This window comes from Falco cherrug, chromosome 7, assembly GCF_023634085.1.
Source record: "Falco cherrug isolate bFalChe1 chromosome 7, bFalChe1.pri, whole genome shotgun sequence".
Classification (NCBI taxonomy): Eukaryota; Metazoa; Chordata; class Aves; order Falconiformes; family Falconidae; genus Falco; species Falco cherrug.
This window is the reverse complement of record NC_073703.1, coordinates 2,672,948-2,692,568: the sequence shown is the minus strand read 5'-3', so window position 1 is coordinate 2,692,568 and position 19,621 is coordinate 2,672,948. Positions and strand designations below refer to the sequence as shown.

The 19,621-nt window shown below is 53.3% G+C and overlaps 1 protein-coding gene across 2 annotated transcripts in view; it reads right to left on the bottom strand.

Annotated features, from left to right (window-relative positions):
- The window catches only part of LINGO1 (leucine rich repeat and Ig domain containing 1), a 169,590-nt gene that overhangs the window by 48,281 nt on the left and 101,688 nt on the right, over positions 1 to 19,621 (bottom strand). For both annotated transcript variants that reach the window (XM_055717162.1, XM_027802868.2), the window contains one exon: positions 15,490 to 15,575. The gene's annotated coding sequence lies outside the window, so the exon portion shown is untranslated. The remainder of the gene's footprint in view (positions 1 to 15,489; positions 15,576 to 19,621) is intronic.

The following is a 19,621-nucleotide window of genomic DNA, read 5'->3' as shown; positions in this document are numbered from 1 at the left end:
TGCTCCTCTTCACACTGCAATAAAAGTTTTACAGCAGCATAGCCAGCTCATATGATTTTATTGCCAGTATTACAGAGGTAGAGCTTCTCAAAGCCCCAGCCCCTGGAGTCAAGTTAAGACGCGGAAAGCTTGGCTTTCATCAGAAACCAAAGGGAGAGGTAAGAGGCCAGCCCTCCAGCCTGTGCAGAAACACCGGGAATGGGAAAACACCAGGCTCTGAATCCAGACGGCAAATAAAAGGAAGCTGATATTACAGTATTTACTTGTTTTTAAAGTAACCTTATCCCTCTGGAGTGGAGGTGTGCAGAGAGCAGGGCGTTGGGCAGTTCCATGATTTGGGAGGACTGAGAGGCAGCAGCATTAATACTACCTTGGCAAGATTCTCAGTGAATATCCCTGTGGTGCCTGTCTGCCATGCCCAAAATCTTTTGGCACATCTCAGGCTTTTCCTCCCCACCTTCCGCCCCGGCACAGAGCTTCAGATCAGGCATGACACAGAGACACCCCAGGAGAGCCACGAAGCCGTTTCGCAGGTGGGCTTGTGCTCGAGAAGGGCAGGACCATATGGGATGCTGCTCAGGGCTGTGCAGCACGGGACTGTTACATTGCCTATCCCCACACGTGTGCACGCACGCACACAAATTATGAGTACTTATATTACATTAGTGCCTGGAAATTTCGTTCCAGTCATATTCCATTCAGTGAGATACTGCACAGATACAGAACAAGCAGCACTTTTTTTTCCTAGAGAGAAAAGCTGTGTTTCTCTGCATATTGGTTCAAAGCAAACACAGCCAGCGGCTGCGCACGCTTGAGTAATGGCCCATGACTGTGCCAATGAACAGGGAAGAGATGGCAGCACAGTGCCCGCGTTCATTTGCTTTGAGATCTCCTTGTGCTGCTCTTGTAATGGATCTACCCAACCCTGCTCTGCAGAGACCATCCTCTGCAGGAAGAAGAATCCAATCCAGGCCCTGCATTTCTTCAGTTTAGGGCTTTACATCACATATTTCCCATTGCTAATTTACGAGCAAACATTTAGCCATCTGGCAGCCCCGTCCACTGGGCAGCAAAGCGAACCGCTTGGCTTCGCTGCTGAAAGGGCAAAGCCGACATTAAACTTCTCTCCCTGAACACCGGGCACCCCCTTCCGACGCAGCATGGCATCCACCATTTGGCAAGCAGCTCCTCTGCCATCTGCATGGAGAATTCTCCAAAGGGCATGGAGGATGCTAAATATAGCTGAGAAGCTTAGCAAACATTCGCAGCCAGGCTAAGATGACTTCTTGCAAAGTTACATGTTCCCCAGACTACCTTCCCTTGCCTGTGACGTCTTGGGTATCCTTAAACATTCTGCATTTTTCAGTCCCATCTCCTCCTCAGAGTCTTTTCCCTTCCCCTCTTTCCCCCATTCCCTTCTCACTACCACTCCTCACCTCTACTTTTACGCTTGATTTCTCCCAACACTTCCCTTCACGCTCGGAGGAGGGCTCTAGGTGATGCCAATGCTCCTTTCCCAGCCCACGGATCCTCAGATGCAGAGGGGGAGACCATACAGCCCAGGGGCTGACTCTGCGCTTGCATCTCACCCCAGGACCGCCTTCTGCACACAACACCCCTTCTTCCACCAGCGCTTGTCCCCGGGGGACCTTGCTGACAGCCCCATCCCAGCCTGCACGGGGTGCACACCGTCTCTGCACCAGCCCCCCTCTCTTTGGCTGCCCAGCTATCAGCCGGCGGCAGGTGAGAGGCTGATTTTCCCAGTTCTGTGTGGAAACCCACTGCCTTCCGTCTGACTGGGAGTACCCGCAGTGCCACAAGTCCTGACCTTCGCATCCATCTGCAGCTTAACAGTCCCTTAGTCCTCTCCTTCCCAGGAAGATGGCCTTTCCCATCCTTTCCCTTTACCTGATGGACCAGAGGCAGCACCACTCATGGCACCACCGACCCGTTCGCTTTGCCCTGCCCAATGCCAGAGCCACTACGAATGAGGACAACTGTTGCAGGGTTGGGCTGAACCACGCTTACAGACTTTTCAGCCAGCTTGGTCCCATCATCTCTCTGCTCCCTGCAGAAGAAACGGCCGTCTCCTTGCGTTCTATCATAGCAAACAAAGTGACAGAGAAGCAAAACAAGCACCCAGCAACCTGGGCACGGACAAAGCCCTTGCTGCTGTATGGGTCTGAACCATTAACAGTGCAGCTCCTGCAGTTTCCTCATTGGAGAACAGAGAAAGGAAAAAATATAAGAAAACAAAACCCCCTTAACAATGAACTCTCATGTTCAGTCAGATGTAAAAGACAGGAGAAGGGGAAGAGAAGGGGAAGAGAAGGAGAGAGAGGAAAGGAGGACAGACAATAGAACACAGAGTACTATTTCCTCTTCAAATATTTATTTTCAGGTCTGCCTTGGAGTGCTGCTTATTGAGATATAGAGCCTCACCGTGCTGCAGCTTGTAAGCTCCTGCTGCACGCGTTCGCAGCACTGCCTTATCTGGATGGCCAGGGCCACCGGGAATTCCCACCAGCCCAGTCCCAGATCCCACAGGGCCCTTTGGGTCCCTTCCCAGGGCCTCACCTCCAGGCACCCTGCCACGCCAGCTCTCCATCCTGAGCCCAGCACCGGGCATCTGAGGACTGTGTCTCCTCCAGGCACTGTGCTGGGCTCCAGCTGGGACCTCAAAACACACGGTTCAGCTCCAACCCTTGGCTCTCTGGCCAAGGCACAGAACAGCGCTGGAGCTGGGGCCCTGGACTGGCGCTCCTCAACGTTTTGAGCTCCCTCAATATTTGTCACGACGTCCTCAGGGCGGCATAGGTGGCCTGCACAGAGATGGGAGATTCTCCAGCCGGACAAGCAGGTGAGCCCAAAGTAGTGACCAAGCAAGGTGGTAGAGAGCCCTGGGCTGCTGGAAGTGACATATCTTGGAGGAGAGCCAGCGCTGACATCCTGATCACAGACAGCAATTAGGAAATTAAGCTATCAGAGAGGCTTTTTGGGAGGGGTGAGTGTCTGTGGTTTGGTCAGATGCCAGAGCAGGTCAATAACATTTGTCCTTCCCCTCTCGGCTGCAGATGGAGATCCTCCTCGGCTCCTGATCCCAACATGCCACACAGCTCCCTCCTCCCACCGCCACCCGCCACGGAGGATGCGCAGCAGCAGAGGGAGAACGTCAGGGCTCTGCAAAGGCAGTGACGGTGGGGAGAGGGGCTGCGCAGAAACCACCTGGAGAACTTAGACCTGGCAAAATCAGCTTCGTCTTCCCTTGAACTACACGGTTCCCAGCTAAAGCTCGAGCCCCTTTTTTGCAGGGAAAGATGGAAATCTTCAGTGATGTTCCCAGAGCAGATACCAGGCACCAATCCCTACCCGATCACGTTCTCTGGGCAAGAGGCAACCTGTGGGCAAGGAGACCCGTGCCCGGGGAGCACTGCTGTGGGCTGCTCAATGCAGCGTGTGGTGCACCTGGAGCAGCTTGCGGGGTGGGGGTCCTGCCACTGCGCACAAACGCCTCCATATGACAGGTCAACACGCAACAGCAAGAGCCCCCCATCCGTTATCTGAAATGCTGCCGTTCTCCAAATGGTGGGGCCTGTGGGTCATGGGGGAAAGTCCTCCAAGCTCACCTAGAAACCCTCATTAGCCCTGATGATTCCCACCGCCTGCGCAGCTCAGCTCCACGTACCAGAAACCAGGACCGCCGCAGCGCACCTGCTCTGGCACAGGCTGACAGCCCCCTCGGCCACTAAATTACCTGCCACAAACCCAAGAGAGCAGTGTTTCCTTACCTGAAAGGCCGTGCTGGGAATCACATAGAGACAAACCCCACCGTGTCCCCAGACACACACACGAGTGCGATGGACCCGGGACCCACACCCACACCTCTCCCAGAGCAGCCCGCACAGCACCCCGGCATCACTGCCACCGCCGCCGCCTCCTCCCCACCCCGGGCTCCTCTCTGCTGCACCCATGCATGCTACTCGCACTCTCCTGCCCCAGCCCTGCGCGTTTGTGCGTGCACATCTGCACTTGCACGCCTGCAGCCACACGCAGACAGCTTCCTCTCCGTGCTGGGCCTGAAAAATATTGATTTCTTTTCCCCCTGCAATATTTCGCTTGGCTGAGCAGATTTAGAATTGAAGAGTCAGACTCTGCCTAGAGACCAGAACCATATTTAATTCCACGGTTTAAGAAGCCCTGGAGCAGGTTATTCTTATTTTAAACTACCAGTGCATTTAAAAGCAAGTGACATTTTGGGGGGGATGGGATGGGAGGTGGCTGGTGCCCTCTGCCTCGGTCCAGCCAGCGCTGGGAAGAGTTTTGCACCCCTGCTGCTGCTGCGCTGCATCCCCACAGCCCCATCAGCTGCTCTGCCTGCACCAATGAGAGGCGAGGGGTGGCGGCGAGCTCACCATCAAAGCTCTGGAGATGTGTTTCCACATCTTTCTAACCGAGGAGAAATGAGAGAAAGAGAGGAGAAAGGAAAGGTGTGAAAACCACTGACAAAAATTGCTCCGTGCATTGAGGTTTCACAATTCATAGTCTATTCCTGTACCCAGGTCCTGCTCGTGAAGCAGAGTCCTCGATAACGAGCAGTTTGCAGATACTGAACAAAGACACGGTGCCTCATCCAAAGGCCAGTCCCTGACGGTGGACGATAACGAAACAGGGCTGAGCCGTTCCCGTCCGCCTCCCCAGCAAACACACCTCCAGCCTGCTGTAAGTCAGGGTGGCCACCTACCCCCACAGCTCCCAGCCACGCAGCCTCAGCCCCGGTTTTCCAAAGGAGATGCAACACCAGCTTGTAAGGGTGGGGACACAACAGTTAAGGCTGGCCCAAAGCACCTGTGAGCCTACGCCAGGTCCAAGAGCTGTGCACAGGCCAGGCTTGGCACCACACTGCCCCTCCATGCGCACAGAGCATGTCTGCTACCCAGCACAGCGGCAGAGGAAAGCCAAATGTCCCTTAAATGTCTCCAGGTGAGATCAGCCCTGCCAAGGAAGGGGTGAAGGTGCGCTGGAGAAGAGGAAAGGAAACACAGGTCCCTGCAGCCTCACCTCCCCACATCCCATCTCTAAGGACTTGCAGCACAGGTCCGGCTGCCCAGCCAGCTCCCTGCCTTGGCTAAGGCAGTCTGGTGGGCTGAGCACACAAACCTCCCCTTGCACCCCCTTTGCCTCAGGCACCATCTCCAGGTCCCTGCCACCTCCAGCGGCTCTGCAACATGTCCACAGAGCAAGCAACAGGCAAACATAGATGCTCTTTCCAGCCTCAAAATAAAAAGATGAAGACACCAGGTGCCAGACGCCTCCAGGGCACTCCAGGACATGCGTGTCCATGTGTACACAGGTCTACTGAACAAAAAGATCAGCAACATGACCAGCTGCTGCCCCCAGGGCCCTCAGGGGACCAGAACCGCCTGCTGCTGCGGTGGGCTCAGCTGGGCTGCGGCGGGTACGCACCCCTGCTCAGGCTGGGAAGGCAGAGGCACCGGGGAGCCGCTCCTCCAGCTGGGAGACAAGCCTAGCAGGGCTGTGGTTTGCAACCTGGGAGCTGCAGAGCCCGCAAGGAGCTACAATTCAGTGGGAGACATGATTCACGGCAGGGAGAGCTGCGGGCTCCCAGGGGCCGGGGGTGAAGGCAGCCCCAGGGGCTGCGGTGAGGGCTCAGGACAGCTGCGGTGCAGGGAGATGGAGCGCCTACCGCAGCAGCCCATGCATTAGCTCGCTGTGGTCTGCTATGACACAAAACGTTGTTAGCTGCGGCATTGTATTTTGACTGAAGCAGACAAGCAGGAGAATGAAAATGGATCCTTTTACATAAGCTCCTGCACATGCCATAACAGCTCTTGACATCTCCCCCCCAGCTCCGCTCCTTGCTGGTGCTCATGTGTGCTGGGCGAGCCAGGATCGCACCGGGCAGGGGGAAGGGAGGCTGCAAACTGCGCCTGGCCTCGAAAGCATGGGTCTGGGCAGTGGGGTGGCACCCCACAGGGAGACGGGCAGAGCCTGCCTTGCTCGGGAGCATGATGAAAAACCCGATGACATGGTTTGGACCTGATGCTAGGCAGGTCAGGGCCCAGGGCTGCGGGGCACGGATGCCATAGGGCACACCCCAGCGCGAAGGGGCAAGGCTAGAGGCAGGTACAGCTTAAACTCAAGCTCACCTACCTGGATAATCCCAGGCAGGAGCAGCTCCAGCAAGACTGTGACTTCAGTACGTAACGGGGCTGGGCTGCATGGGTTTGGGCCCAGGGAAGTCACGTATGGGGGGATGCCCAGGGACCCACTGCGCCTGAAAAGAGGTCTGAGCGATGAGGAGACAGCTGAGACAGAGCAGGGGGAATGAGAGAGCACCATTAGCTGTGGTAAAAGCCAAGGCTGTGAAAGCACATTACCATTAGTGTAATTATTATTGCAATTATTGTTTTTTTCATATTTTTGACAATTCAAGGAGAATTAGCTTAACAGAAGAAAATATATTCTGTTAAATGCTGGTGAATCTAAAATGCAGAGAGGCACAATAACATTTCACTTTACATCTGGACATTTCTAAGGATTTACCCAGTTCTTTAAAATAAAAGTCAAGGAACTTGCCAACCAGTTTTCTTCCTAAAGGAAAATGACAATTACTTCATAGAGAAAACAGCGCAATGAAACCCTATGACATTATTTTTTTTTTTGCTGTTTTTCTGCCCCAAACAAACAATTCAGCAAAAGAGAGATGTATCTGCAAACTCTTCCAGTGTTGCTGAAAGTGCACTTTTCTCAACAGTCATCACCAGAATAAGAACAAGCAGCAGCTTTCTGCAATATTGTGGCCAGCAGGACCAGGGCAGTGACTGTCCCCCTGTACTGGGCACTGGCGGGGCTGTGCCTTGAATCCTGGGTTCAACTTTGGGCCCCTAGCTACAAGACAGACACTGAGGTGCTGGAGCGTGTACAGAGATGGGCAATGGAACTGTGGAAGGGGCTGGAGCACCAGTCTGATGGGGAGTGGATGAGGGAACCAGGGGTGTTCAACCTAGAGAAAAGGAGGCCCAGGGGGGACCTTATTGCTCTCTACAGCTGCCTGACAGGGGCTGTAGCAAGGTACTTCATCCAAGTAACAAGTGATAGGACAAGAGGAAATGGCCTCAAGTTGTGCTGGAGAGGTTTAGATTGGATAGGAGAAAAAATTTCTTCCCAAAAGGGTTGTCGAGCATTGAAACTGCTGCCCAGGGAAGCAGTTGAGTCACCAACACTGGAGGTGTTTAAAAGACATGTAGATGTTGTGCTTAGGGACATAATTTAGTGGTGAACTTGGCAGTGCTGGGTTAACATTGGACTCAGCCTTAAAGGTCTTTTCCAAACTAAATGATTCTATGATTCCGTAATACCTTGCCTTCATCTGCTGAGACTTGTCTGGTGTCAGAGCTGCCGAAAGCCTCAGCAGATGGGTGCAGCTAGGGCACCCCTCCTGCCCTGTTCTCCCAGAGAATGAGCACAGGCAATGAATACCCCTAATGAAACGGCTTTAAAGAACAAAGTACAAGGACAAAGTCAAAATTAATCAAAAAGTATATAAAAATAACCCCCAAAAAGCATTGCTATTAGCTAAACTGTTAAACGAATAAAAAGGTATTAAATAAAGTTTCTTGAATGTCAAGTTGACACAGTTGGGGTTTTTTTATGTTCAGGAAAGGAAATGAGTCCCTTGAGCAAATCTCCCTGCTCCAGGGCCAGGCATTAAAGGCTTTCTGGTGGATGTCGCTGGCTGAGGTCCCTTTGATCTGGGCTGCTGGATGCAGCAGGCATTTCCCAGCCAGGCTGCCCTCCTCCTGCATCCTCCTAGCCGTGGGGATGGCACAAACAGCTGCTGGCGCGGGCAGGGCTGTCCAAAGCAGGGGCTCTGCTCTTTCAGATGCAGGGGGAGGGGAGAGCTGAGCAATCGCCTTTCCAACACCATCCAAATGCTACCAGTGAGCCTTTTTATCAGGGTGCCTTTGCATCCCCAGCTTGCCATCTCTCCTCCAAGCAGGACATAAGAGCAGGGCTGCTACCCAGCACATCACCTTCACCTCTTCTGCAGGCACCATGAATTTTCCCTCTCCGGAGAAAGCATCTTTCTTTAGCAGCATGTTACCTGTCAGCAAAGGCTCTTCCCTCAGCACCTCCTGAAGCAAGTGAAACCTTTTTTTTTTTTTTTGGGGGGGGGGGGGGGGGGCGGGGGGAGGGGAGATGCTCCCTCCTGGGGCAAGCACTGCCAGCCCCGCTCCCTGGCTTGAGAGCCAGCACCTTGGTGGCTTCACAGCAGGAGCCCCAAGAGGTGGGCTGGCTCCCCCATCCCCAGACCCACAGAGCAAGCACCCAGCTGCTCAGAGGCACCGCGCAGGCTGACGACATTACTTCATGCCTGCAAGGTCATTTATGGGAGATAACTACAGATACAGAGACATGTATATATGCATATATATGTGTATTTCTGGCTTTCTCCTGTGCTTTGTGTATATATACATGACCCAGAAACTTTAACTAGTGAGATACTGACAAACCCATCAAATGAAGCAATTTGTCTCAGACAATTGCCTGAGCTGCCTCTGATGTCGCTGTCTTGCCACTGACAATAAGAGGCTCTTAAGTGTCCTGAAATTGTACTGTGAGCTCCCCAATGCTCTCACCCCCGCCTTCGCTCCTCTCCCTCAAGCTCCTTTCCTGTGTTTCTCCAGCAAAACACTCTCTTACGCAGATAAACATGCAGGGAGGCACAAAAGGCATTTTGTCTAGGATTTCAATACAACCACGTATTCCTCATTCAAATATTCAGCTGTATCCTTCAGAGATCAAAAGCATAGCACCAAAATGAGGCAAGGCACGAACATCCCAAGCCAACAGCTCAAACTTCCCTTTAATTTCTGTTCTGGCTGAGGGAGCGGACATGGAACCTGTCATACTCACGACGGTGGCTCCCAGGTGTCACAGACCCAGGGTGCTTGGGTGCACACGTACAGCTCTGTCACATCACAGATTTCTCCTCCACCTCTGCACAACGCCCCACACAGCCATAGATTACAATAATGGTCATTAAAGCCTTTGTAAGAGATGTGTATGCAACAGGCGGGAGATCTGGGTGCTACGTGGTCTCCAGAGAGGTGAAAGCCAGGGCTGGCACATCCTGGGCTGACTGGAGAAAGCTTCCTGCTACCAGAAAACTGGAGTGGGGCCTGACCCAAGGAAGGGTCCCCATGTTCTGCACCAGCACCCAGGGAAGCCACAGCTGGCTGCACAGGGAGGAAGATGATGCAGCCATGCTGCTTCCCCAGTGCACAGCTTCTCCCAGCATGGCCAGCACCAGAGCATCACTAGCACCCGCTGCCACCTACCCCTGTGGAACTACAGAGAGGAAGGCATGTGTGGATGAAGCATACCCTGGCCTGAAACACATCCACAAGCCCCCCCTGCACCCCACCTTCCAGCCAGAGACCACCTGCCAGCCTGAACTGCACCACGGGCTCAGGTTTGTCAACAGGGACTGGCTCCCCTGCCCTTGCTGGGCCTTTTACCCCTCCTTCCACCCCACACAGTCCTTTCCTCCATGGGGACCTACATGATGGGCAACAGGCAGCTGCCCTGCTCCTTTCCCCACCTTAGTGAGGAAGGTGCTCAGCAGTAATCATGGGGTTTGGCATGTTTGCTGTGTAATGTATGAACTCGTACCAGTTTTGCAAGCCCCTCCTGGCTCAAATCACATTGTAATTCTGAACAGCCTTAAACTCATTTAAATCCTAATAAAAACACTGCCCTGCATTTGCATTTGCCGCTCCCTGCGGCTGCTGTGACAGCCGTTCCCGAGGAATTGAAAATGCTCTGGACACTGCACACCGGAAACCATCCCTCACTGGCAGGCTGGGATGCGCACTTAATAGGATGTTTAAAAAAAAGATGCAGGAAATGGACCTCCAGCCTGATTCGGGATGATGCACAGAACAGTCGCGTGCCAAAGCTTTCACAGCAACGTAGGACAGCAGCAGCACCGGCGCTAAAACCTCAGTGTCCCACCTCCTCCGGGGTCCCAGAGGGTTCAAGGGAGAACAAGGCACCTGCAGACAGCACTGTGAGGGGTTGCTCGTTGTTTTTTCAAGAGACAGGGAATGACTAATGAAGTGCCAGCAAATAACAAGCACTGTGGATGTGCAGGAAGTTTGTGCACGAGTGGCACAGGTGCCCTGGGGGCAGCAGGGACAGATGCAAGAACTTGCCCTGGTTTCCCATATTGCCTCACATGCTGGTGACAAGGCGGGGGCTGCTGTTACAGCTTGGAGCACATCACACTGATGAAGGCACTGTGACTACATCTCACAGCGCACCCTCCACCCCTGAGCCACCATGATGAAGCACCAGCCCTGCCCTTCCCCTCCTGAAAACACAGATAAGTGGGATTTGCTCCTGCTGCGCTGGAGGCAGCAGTGAGGGGAAGGTAACTGGGACCCTGGGAGCCCCAGCTGCAACCAGCAAGCCCACACAGCTCTCCCACCTCACCCCATGCACAGCAGGAGCCTCAGGTCACTGCTGACCTACACCCTGGCCATGCCCAAGATCACCCTCCCCAGCTCCGCTGCTCCACTGCTGCCTGCAGCATCCATGCACCCCTCCGCAGCCTCTTGCCTCTTTCGTCCATGCCCAGCTGTGCTCCGTTCCCAGCCCTCCACCCCACTCACCCTCTGCAGCACTTGCCCAGTGCTTTGAACCCGGCTGTCCTTAGTGATGACATTAATAGGCTCCCTCAAAACAGTGATATTATGAGCTATACCCCTCCAGCAATAGAAATACTAATTATTACTGAGATAAATGGGAATATCAATGATGAAAGTCAATATTATTGCCTCCTTTGTTCCTGTTTGTTTTATTTGTAGATGAAAAGACCACTCAGTCCGTCTCCCCAGGATGTGGCCAGGAGCTAGAACAGCTCCTCTTGGCAGGCTCATCCAGAGCCATGCTCTGATAAGAAATCATACTGCACACATGCTTGCAAACGGCTCTCTAAATCAGCAGCTCTCAAAAGCAGGCATTGTCTTTCACTGATTCATAAAACTGGAGCTGCCTCCATTCCCCACTCCAGTACCAGGCGAGGGAGGATTTAGGGGAGGGGGAAGGTGTAACGTGGGTGGAAGTGATTAATTGTGGAACACTGCACAGCACTGAGAACGCTCCACGGTTTGGCTGGTTTGATGCTCGCACCTTCATCCTCCTCACCCAGCGCTTTAGGCACCAAGATGAGAACTGAGGACCCCTCCCAGGCTCTGACACCAATCCTCAGGCAAGTCCCACAGCACTGCTGCAGCCAGGCGAGCACTTACAACAGCAACACTGCCTTATTCAGCAAGTTTGCTCCCTCTGCGTATTCTGAGTCAGAGCTGCTGATTTCAGTGACAAGAGACCTTTTTTTAAGCCCTATTAGCCTTGCAGAGCTAACACAGCTAAGAACTAGTGAATGGGATGCTAATTTTGGATCACACCTAACAGCGTCAGGAGAGCGCTTCCTGGAACAGCCCCTCTCCGCAGGGAAGCAGATGCCCTCCCCATGGCCATACCCACTGCTGCCCCCCCCCCCCCCCATCTGTGAGAGCCAGGACACAGCAAGGAGGGAGCAGCGGGATACACCCCAGTGCACCTAGAGCACAAGGCACATTTTTCTTGTCCCTAGTACACGCCAGTATGTTGCTAAATTGCCTTCATTCCCTTCCAGGTCCCCAGTCCATCACCCACAGATACTCATGGGAACAGACCAACCCCCTGACCCCCACTTCACCCGTCGCCAAGTATCAGAACAGCAATCCCCTCCCTCTGACCCCCTCCATGCTACCAAGGGCAAACACTGCTGCCATCTCTCTCCAAATGCAATGAAACCAGGAGAACTGGAAGCCTTACAGCAGTAATTATGCTAGTTTTAAAAAAGAAACCAGCCTGTCCTGAATATTTCATGGAAATAGTTTTTTTTAAAAGCTTTCTTTAACACACACCCCTCCTTTGTGCCTGTCGGGGTGCAATTAAGCAGAAAGTATCAGCGCATAAACCCAAAGAAACAAACTGCCACGCACACCCAGCTCCTGCTCTCGCTCGCTCCAGCTTCTTCCCCACATTTAACATTAATGTGACATCCCAAGCTGCATGTGCACAATACGATCTCCCACCCCAAGACAGGGAAGAGCTGCTCAGCAGCTAGAAAGCCTTAAGTGCTTGCCAGCCTCACTAACACAGCGCCCAGACTCCTGCCACAAACAGGCCCCAACCATCCCTGTCCAAACCCTATGCATCAGGCACCTTGCATGAAATCCTACCCCTGCAAAGCTCTCCAGAGCCACTGGAACTCCGTGGTGGCATCCAGGTTTGCACCAAGGGCCAGCAGCCGCATGCACAGTGCCACCCTTGGGCTGCGCAGCCTGGCTCCCTCCCTAGCTTATTAGCATTTTGCACAATTCATACTTATTTTTTGTAAAATTACTACCAAAAGAAAAACCACCCAAAGAATCTTTGTTAATAGCTTTGTTGACCCTTGGAGCAAGATGCCAGGAAAGAAAACTGGTTTGATCTAGAGAGCAAGGTGGGAACCAGGTAGGGGGTGGGAAAGATCCAGGGCTTGTCTTGGCCCTGCTTGAAGGAGCAGACCTTCTGCAACAGCACTGCCCAAACGGGCTACAGACCCCTCCCTCCATCCATTCCTTCCCTCCAGCCTTGTTCCCTCTCTCAGCTCTTCCCAGCCACCCTGCTAACCACGGCTTTTGGGCCAGCTAAAGACAAGTGTCCCCTAGGGTCACCCCTGGGGACAGCTCAGGGTGGCAGGGCATCTCAGGCAGGGTCTCCTGATGCATGGGCAGCCTGGCTCTGGTGCATTGATTTTTTTTTCCTTGCTCTGAGCTAGAAGATTGTTCAGCAAAATTAAGTTATCAGGGGAGGTAGTGTTTTCCACCTGACAGCTTGTATTGCTCCTTCTCAAACAAGTGCTGACCTGCACAGCGCGGCATGTTCCGGGGATAGACACCTGGTAAATGAGCTGCTGGCCCCTTCCTCCCTTCCCCAGCTCCTGCCAGGCCAGATGCTGCCACCCAGCCCCTTCCCCCTCCCATCTTCCCTGCACCCCCAGATCACCCACATCCTCCTCCCTGCTCCTGCCCACCCTCACAAGTTTCTGGCCCATTGCAGCGTGACATGTAGAGCCTGTGGTTCCCTGTTCACATTTGTAGGCTTTTGACTGATGCTCAAAACTTGCTTTTAAATACTGAAAACTCCAGACACTCCTGTAACATGGAGGCTTAGTGAAAAGCCCGACCTATTGCAAGTTTATGACTGCATGCCCAGAGCTAACACCACCAGAGAGGAGAGGAAGGATTTTTTGGGAGCATTTATGGCACATGCTTTCAGAGAGGAAGAGAAACATCCCTCAGAAACCACGTAGGTTCAAAGATCTGCTTAGTTTAAACACTAAGAATTCATGCAATAAAAATCCACTCAGGTTCAGCCCTGCCTCAGAACTAAATAAAACCTCTGACCACATCACCCAGCCCCAAGGTTCATGGTCTCCTTGGAGAGAGGGCTGACGTGCCTGCTGGATGCTCAGGCTGAGATGCCCCCTCCCAGCACCAGGTCCTGCTTTGCTCCAGGCCTTTGGGCAGGGCAAGGGGCTGTGTGCTGACCCTGGGGTGCTTAGGACCCGAGACATGACTGCCCAGTGCCTGGCTGTCCTGGTCTTGCACTGGTTAGCAGAGAGGCCAGGCTGAGAAACAGACCACATCCCCCTCCATCATCCCAAGTTTCCCAGGAAATATGTTTTTCCTTGTGCATTTTCCTTTGAGAAAAGAAAAAAGTTAACCACCTTGTTTTCTAAATACTGTTCTTCAGAAAAATCTTCAACTTTTGCAAATGGCACTCTGGAAGAAAACACCCAAATCTAAACCAAAACCAGATGGCTCTCAGCACTCGATTTTTCAGGGAGGACTTGAAGCAGCACGATCGTTTCCCAGCAGAATTTTGATTTTATAGAAGATGGCTAAGAATAAATGCATTTCAGGGCTCGCTGCTGAGGTGTTTTGACAGGAAACTGCTATTTCCATGGTGCCCCTACTTGCTTTGTCAGCCCTGACACAGTGGGAACTCCTCTGACCAGGCACCCTTTGCAAACAGCTTTGCCTAGGGCCCAGCTTGCGAGAAGCGCACACAGGAGTGGCGAGGGATGGGTGCCTGGGTTCATTCCTCTTACCATAAAATGAGAAATACAGCAAGAAGCTAGAAATCCTTCTCTGCAAAATAGGAAATCCCTCTCTCTCGTGCAGGAACAAGGTGAGGACGGGTCCCTTTGTGCACGCATCAGGGTGAGCCCATGCAGCCTGCTCTTTGCTTTGAGCAAAGGACATGATGTAAAGGGGAAATTACGTGTCTGTGTCCGTATGTCTGCGCGAAAGCCATTTCTGCCTCACTGTTTTGAGCCCCTTCTCTCTGAACCAGGCGCGGGACACTGCCTCCAGGGCAGCCCCAGTGAGCCCCGTGCCCTCCCCAAGCCAAGGCACCCCTCCCAGTGGCACCACTCCTGCCGAGCAGCAATCACAGCACACCCCACCATCGACAACATCCAGTTTGAACAATTCCTGCTCTGGCATATAAGAGAGGCTTGAATCATCCTTTTTATTATTTTTTTTTTCATTAGGAAACCAAATTCTGCTATTCAGAGAGATCCCTTTCTCTTTTGAGGACTGACACCCTGGGACATTGCCTCAGCCCAGTCAGCTGTGATGTTGTGTCTCACGCGTTGCCTGCATCAAGCTGACAGTTCACAGATTTCAGCTGAGGGTTTGCACGTACAGCACAAGATGAAACCTGCTCCCATCTCTCTTAACTGTCCCGGCGAGAGCGCTGGAAGAAGCCTGACTGTGCAGAGTGCGCAGGCGCCACGCAACATCAGCAATAGAGACATCTCTGCGAACACGCACCTTTTGAGGACCCTCTTGCCTGCCCTCTCCTGGAAGATGAAACTATTTCTGCCCAGCATCCCCCAGGCTGCATCGCTCAGCTCGCACACTGCCTCACCCCACGCAGGCAGCATTTGCCCCCCACCGAGGTGAGACAAGTCAGAGGAAACCCATCTGCCTGGGAAGGGCTGTACATCCCCGCGACAAAGCTCTGCTTTCTCAGTGCCACCATCCAAATATTCATTTTGGCTGCCTCCCCCCTTGCCCCCAAGGAACTCTTCCCCGTGCAGACGTGATGGATTGAACATTTCCCACCTGTTCCAGCCACGCAGGCAGCGCCTGCCCCAGATCCCCGTTGAAAGCTGCATTGCCCTATGCCCCAGGGGGGCTGGGTAGCAGCCCTGGGCTATGTCGGGGGGGCAAGGGGGGAGGCATTGCTACCAGGCTTGCAGCAGCAGAAACCAGTCCAGTCCTGAACTCAGCATGCCAGAGGCATGTGAGTGTCACATGCTCCGCAATGCAACGGCGCCCGAGCTGGCGTGCCACCTACCCGGGTCAGATGAAGGCAGGATGCGGGGGGACCGGCTGCCAGGGGCGCGCTGGGCTCTGGCCTCTCCTCTGCTTTCCACTCATGCACTGTGGGCGAAACGATACTGCAATTAGGGCTTGAAACCTGGCATTTGAGAAGCAAGCAGGAGAGAAATTTAAAAGCTGTGAATGCTTTCCCACCCCCCTCCCAAAACCAAAGCTCAGCTGAGCTTAATCTTCATCTGAGCTGATATTTAAAAGCTGTAAATCAGGCTACAACGGACAGAAAAACACAACTACCAAAATTTAGTGGACCCACTGCTGAAAGGCCCAAAATGAACTGCTTGATAGAAGCCATTTTCCCACGGAAATAGAGCAGGCCTGTACCTAGCAGGAGCATTGATCTGCTGACAGCTACCGGGACAGATTTGGGCCAGAGCACTTGGGAATCATTTGCAGTGATCTCTCAAGAAACACATGCATGCAAAAGCCCTCTGAAAAACACTGCTGTCAAGCAGCGCTGTAGCTGTCTGTGAAGCTGGATAGCACTCGCCGGCCAGCACAGGCTGGGCTGCCCTCGGTAAAGCCTCCCCAGGCAGGCGGCTCAGCCCCAAGCCTGGCTCCTGGCTGCACCCCTGTACCCCAGCCTTGGTGGCCCCAGGTTGTGCAGAGCAATGAAGTGTTTCACACAGGACAAGCAAAACACCGCTAAAACCCGGAGCTGCAGAAGGGTCTCGCAGCTCAGGACCCCAGCAGTGGGGCACAAGGCTCTGGCTGGGGGACACTGCATCCCACGGACCCAGGCTGTCTGGGGGTTCTCCCATAGATGTACTGGGATTTGGAAACACTGTGTTACAGCCAGGGTCAGCCCAAACCACCACCCAGAGCAAAGCACCGTCACACCTCCCTGGGGACAACACGTTGGGCACTGCCAGGAGCTCTGGTCCAGCCAAAAAGTGCACAGGGACAGTGGCCCTGTCCCACACTGCCACCCTAGTGGGTAGGGGATGCTCCCTAAACCTGGCTGGACAAGTGACCTCTCTGCTTCCCACAGCCACCCCACACATGGCAGGCAGCACAGAGCGCCCAAATGGACCACGTCCACCCCGGGCTAACCTCCCTGCTGCTGCCACAGCCGGGGCACACGCCGGAGAGGGGACAGCATGGGTTTCACTGCTATGATCTCCTGCCTTATGCAGGAAAAGGAATGTCCCACATTCACCTTTTCTCCTGCCAGAAACCATTTTCCATCACAATTTTCACTGTTTCAGGGGATGATGTCAAAGCAGGGGGACATACTCCTCCCTTTTCTGGAATAAAAAAATTTCTCTGGATCCTGTATAGCTCCACTAGCAGCGGGGGTGTGGGGGCACAGCAGAGCCTCAGGAGATATGAGGACTGCTAGAGGGGCTCCAGTCCCACTGTGGGACGCCACCTGCCCTTCCCAGCACATGGACACAGCACTGGGCTGGCCGGGAGCCTCTCACCTGCCCGCCAGCTCTTCTGAAGCAGTTATCTCAGACAACCCAAGGAAAGCAAAACTGTCTCATTTCCAGAGGTGTTGAGTGCCCTTGGCACTTACAGCATCAGACCCCGGTGGTCAGTGCCCCCAGCCCTTGGCTAATTCTCACCATCACACAGTCTCCACGACAGCAGCAGAGAAACAAATGACTTGGAAGACACGTGGGGCAGTGAGGGCACAGGCGAGGGGGGCACAGCGCTCCCCCCTGCCCAGCCCCCTTACACACAGGGCTTCTGCACGCACCAGATCTGTAACACCAATTAATGGTTCATTGTTTGTTGGGGGTGGGTGGGTTAATGCAATTAGTGACTCCACCTCCTTATGAACATGTATCTTTAGCAGATCTTACAATGATCCTAAAAGCTACCAAAATAAACATTTCATGTGAAAACCAGGAGCAAACTGATGTCTCTGCTTTAGGGGAACACAACCTGCTTCAAAGGACATCTGAGGTCCTAACGCTCCTCAAGAGCCTGCAGAAAGCACTGAAAAATGGGAAACAACTTATTTGGTTTATTTGTTTTTGCTTTCACACATCACTTATTTTAAAAGGCTAAAAAAGTGTTTATGAATTTAACATATTTAAAAGGATCAAAATCTGTTTAGCTAGGAAGGAAAACAACTCTCCCACCCCAAGCTTCTTGTGCACTGGGACCCACTTTTCAGTCTTCTACCCACAGCAAATATTTCAAATCCCTTTTTAAGCTGAAAAGCTGCTTCAGGGGACAGAACCGGGAAAGGACCTGTGTGTGGGGCTGTCCCACCACTCTCCTCCATCATTGCCCCAAGCACCCCTTACCCAGAGAGGGTCAGCACTGGGAGACAGGGGACAACAAAAGCATCTGCGTATGGGCAGAGCCATCCAGAGAAGACTGAAAACAAGAAGCCTGCCTTCCTCCTCCTCCATCAGCCCATCAGGAGCTTTCCACAAGGAAGATCAATGCAGCCCACTGTAACTGCACCGTTGTTCCATTTTTAATTAATGAAAGAAAAAAACTAATCATTGAATTAAACTTCTCATTACTTCAGCTGAATACCCACTAAGTAAATTTAATTACTGTACGAATTGGGTTTCTCCCTGCCTGTTTCGTTAGCTACTGATAAAGACGAAGGGGGGGAAACAGGGAGAGATGGAAACAGAAAGAATGGAAGATGGGAATACCAAATACAAAACCAGGGAAATTATTCAGCAGGTTTCAGAGGCTTCCAGTAAGGACCTGGGGAAAGATCCTCCCACCTCTTCCAAACCAGGTTGGAGGCATTCCCCGTGGGATAAATCCCCTTCCTCCTGCCCACCTCCTGGCCCAGGGACACCCACCATCTCCCAGGCACCCATCACACAGGAACACGCAGCCCACCAGCTCTGCCTGCATGCCAAGCACCAGCAGCCGAGCCATGCTGGAGCACAGGCACGATGGAAAGACCCCTCAACCACAGGTATGAGGTCCTACCACCCTCCCCAGTGCCACCACTTGCCAAAGGTGGCCTGCGGTCACGGCCACCTGCAAAACAGCAGACAGAGGCTTGGGCACAACTGGCTCCCCTCCAAATGAGGCAGGCACAGATTTCAGATCTGCAGCAACCCTAGATCCCTTCTGATCTCGCATCGCTCTGAACAGCCAATTTTTGCCTCTGCAACAAAGCCAGCAGCCCTGTAACACTTCAGCAGGGAGCTAGCACTGACAAAAGCATGGGGAGAGCACGAGAACAGATATCAAACACCTGCTGTCCCACCACACACCGAGACACCTGCTTGGTACTCTTTGTATTTTAAGCCTTTCTGCTGGAGTGGGAGTCCTGCACACCCCGGCTGCTGGGGGCCAGGGACATGCCAGCAGCACGCTCCTCCTAGGAAATCAGCAGAGGATGCATTCCTGCAGCCCCCCGCGCTGCTGCACAGATTTTGTTTATGGCACGATTTTGGGTCTCTTACACTCCCATTTCTCCTTCCTGACGAAGGGCATGAGCCATCACAGGGGCAGGCACAGCCCCACACCAGCAGCCCCCACCCAGCACAGCTACCTCCCTTCCAGCAGTTCTGCTATGTGACTGCTGGTAAGGTCATATTTGGGATAAGCTGGGGGTGGAGAGGGTGAGAAGTGCAGCCTCTCCTTCTCCAATTCAGTAGTTTCAGCTGAGAGCACGGTGGAAGGGCCACCCAGGTGGTCACAGCGATGGGATTTGGCAGGTATGGTCAGACCATCTCCTCATCATCATCAAAGGGCCAAGAGGAGCCCACGCAGGTGGCTTCTGCCAGCCCATGGATAGGGGCTTGTTCACCCCAGACACTGACTGTCCCTCTGCCTCATGCTGGCAGCTGCTGGTCCTCAGTGCCCCATCGCTGCTCTTCTGCAAGCTGTGGTGCTGCTGGGAGATGGGGTTCTCCCTTATTTCTATGACTTTGCTCCAACTTCTGACCTCAAACCAAGCTGACGTGTTTGAACCCATCCCTCTGTGCTTCACACACGCAAACTGACCACCCTCTTCCCTTCCCTCCCCACTGCTTCCCACCCTTTCCTGCTCTCCTCCCTCCTCAGCCCAGCAGGCTCCTTCCTCAAAGGGGTTTCTCCTGTGCAGGACAAGCCCAGCTGCAAAAACCTTCCAGGCAGACCAGAAAATCACTTCAACATCA